The sequence below is a fragment of the Oryx dammah genome, unplaced genomic scaffold, assembly GCF_014754425.2.
Source record: "Oryx dammah isolate SB20612 unplaced genomic scaffold, SCBI_Odam_1.1 HiC_scaffold_9, whole genome shotgun sequence".
Taxonomy (NCBI): Eukaryota; Metazoa; Chordata; class Mammalia; order Artiodactyla; family Bovidae; genus Oryx; species Oryx dammah.
The window spans coordinates 59,979,465-59,982,582 of record NW_024070193.1 but is presented as its reverse complement, the minus strand read 5'-3'; the positions used below and the strand labels follow the sequence as shown (position 1 = coordinate 59,982,582).

Genomic DNA, 3,118 nt, shown 5'->3' with positions numbered 1-3,118 from the left:
GAGAGTCCCTTGGACTGCAAGGAGATCCAACCAGTCCATTCTGAAGGAGATCAACCCTGGGATTTCCTTGGAAGGAATGATGCTAAAGCTGAAGCTCCAGTACTCTGGCCACCTCATGCGAAGAGTTGACTCACTGGAAAAGACTCTGATGCTGGGAGAGACTGGGGAGGAGGAGAAGGGGACAACAGAGAATGAGATCTTTGGATGGCATCACCAACTCAATGGACATGAGTTTGAGTGAACTCAGGGAGTTGATGATGGACAGGGAGGCCTGGCGTGCTGCGGTTCATGGGATCGCAAAGAGTCAGACACGATTGAGCAACTGAACTGAAGTGAAAAGATGTTGAGGATCTAATGTCAGTACCTATGAAAAGTGCCTTTATTTGAAATTTGGATCTTTGCAGATGTCAAGTAAAGATGAGGTCATTAGGTGTGGTGAGTCCTAACCCAATGATTGAGTCCTTATAAAAAGGGGAAATTTGGACACAGAGGTAAGACACACACAGAGGAAAAGATGTTGAACTTTTTTATGTGCTTTATTGACCGTTTCTCTATCATTTTTGAAGAGATTTCTACTCAAATCATTTCCCTAGTTTTTAATCAGTTTATCTTTTTTATTGAGTTGTGAGAGTTCTTTATATATATTGAATGCATGCAGACACACTGTCGTGTCTGTTTGCGATCCCATGGACTGTACCCTAATCAGGTTCCTCTGTTTATAGGATTTCCACACAAGAATGCTGGAGTAAGTTGCCATTTCCCCCTCTAGGGGATCCTCCCAATCCAGGGATTGAACCTGCATCTCCTGCATTGCAGGTGATTCTTTACTGCTTGAGCCATCTGGGCAACAATTCTAGATACTGAATCTTTATCAAATACATGATTTGCAAGTATTTTCTCCCATTCTGTGGGTTGTCTTTTTGCTTTCTTCATGGTGCTATTTAAAGCACAAAAGTTTTACAATGTTATATCTGGTTTCCAATACTTCTATACATCTAAAATTACTTCAACATAAAAAACCTAAAAATCTATGTAAGATGTTTAGAAGCCTGTGCTCTAGACTACCAAAAGGAAGGAGAAATGGAATTTTTCCTTTGCTATTAAATACAATTGTGTTTCTTTTCTTTTCCAGATTATACAAATGATGCAAATTCTCTGGAAATTAACATTAGTAAACTCACCATCCAGAGATAAGTATCACTGTTACTGAGGGTTATATTCTCATACAAATATATAAACATTCATAAAAATTGAGGAGCACTTGTTCTGTGCAGGGAAAGCTATTGTGATGCCATGTGACACCAGAGATAGTGGTGGGCTGAACTGACTTTACAGGTGAGTGATGGCTGTGCTTGAGGGGAAAAAGAAATGTTTATAGAGGGCAACCAGAAGTAAAGGAATGTCAAGGGAGCAGTGATTAACCTCTTGATACTAAGCCAGAGTGGATGACAATGGATTTTGACGGGCTTTACACTGCAATGGATCGGATCCATGCAGGCAACGGGGCATCCTTAAGGACTTCTGGTAAAAGACGGCTGAGGACAATGGAAATGTCTGTGATACACTTTATATTCTGAGTACTCACATATAGATGACCATATGTCCTGGTTGGTCACAGCCTCAGTTACACCTTTGGTCTTCTAGTTGTACCCCTTTCACTGTCAAAATGCCTAAGTTTGGAGGATAAATATCATTATCTACATATACACATACACACACACACACACACACAAACACACAGAACTTTCACAATTCTCACCTTTACTATGCTAAATGCACTGAGATTTTGTTTTCTAATTCACTACAAAAAAAAAAAAATGTACATTGGCTGTGAGGCAGAGATAGATAGCCCCAGGCAATTGGAGATTCATTCCCTGTAGACTGAAAAACTCCAAGATGACAAGAATACAATTAGCGGAGGAGGCTTGGGGCCAGGCCATACCACATATTTCTCAAAGTCAGGAGACTTTCCTGACTACACATGCACAGAAAGGCTCCTTAGAAGTCAAAGTGGGAGTGATGTCAAGAGCTTTTCTACCACCTGGCCTTTACAGGAGAATCCATCTTGGCTAAGAGATGCATGTGCACACGTGGGTGGATCTTGAGATATACTAAATATGGGCTGTGAAACAGGAGAATCAAAGTGATTAGCCAAAGGAAACCCAGAAGAAATGCCCCATAAAGGTAATTCTAACTACCTCGAGGGTGTGACTCAGCGACTCACTCTCAGTCTGCCCGTGTGTCTATCCACAAGTCCTGTATTCTTTTTCCTCCTATTAAATCCTTTATTTGCTTCACTACTTTCCTTCTTTGGGGCATTCTCTGCAAAGCCAAAGAACCAGGGCCTTTGTCACTGACCACATGTCTAGTGGTTAGGATTTGGTGCTCTCACTGCCAGGACCCTGCCTCAGTCTCTGGCTAGGAACACACACCCCGCTCCAAGCCCTATTGCTGGCACCCTAGATGAGCTGCAACTCATCAAACTGACTTTACGACACACATTAATTGTTCCTAATCCCAAACTCTGACCAAGATGCCTGTCAGGTTTTAAGGAGTAAAAAGACACAGTTTAAGTTTGGATAGGCACACTTTTGAGGCTGTGGTTCTCAACCTTGGCTGTCCATCAAAAAAGACTGAAAGATTACTGAAAATGCACACCTCCAGGTCCACTGCATATACAGCTCTACCACATCTGTTTCTATGGAAAGAACTGTAACATATTTGACATATAACAAATGAAAGGGTATGAATACTTACAGACTTAAGTTCAAAGCAGAACCACTAAGAACCACTATGTACAGGAATATGTGAAAGCCTGGGATGAAAGACAGGCGGAAGCTAAAAGGGCACGACGCGGGCACGTCCTGTGTTAAACCAACCAGCGCCCCTCTCCGCAGGCCTCCCCAGGCCCTCGCCAACCCGGAGGTAAGGTGGCGGGGCGACGTCAAACAGAGGAAAGGCAACAGCCGACATGACAGTTTCTCCAGGCCAGGCCCGCTCTGCTTGCCCGCGCCGGTTTCTCCAGGCCAGGCCCGCTCTGCTTGCCCGCGCCGGTACCTGCCACACGCGGAGCGCCTACCCACAGTGCCCCGCGGCGCGCACGCGCACAAGCGGCCGT

The 3,118-nt window shown here is 44.0% G+C and overlaps 1 long non-coding RNA gene across 1 annotated transcript; it reads right to left on the bottom strand.

The window, feature by feature from the left end:
* Nucleotides 1-517: 517 nt before the first annotated feature.
* On the bottom strand, nucleotides 518-3,008 carry LOC120867919. Its single transcript, XR_005722072.1, has 2 exons — nucleotides 2,758-3,008; nucleotides 518-1,670 (listed from the first exon to the last, which is right to left on the bottom strand). It is a non-coding gene; the product is annotated as an uncharacterized LOC120867919 (long non-coding RNA).
* Nucleotides 3,009-3,118: the final 110 nt, after the last annotated feature.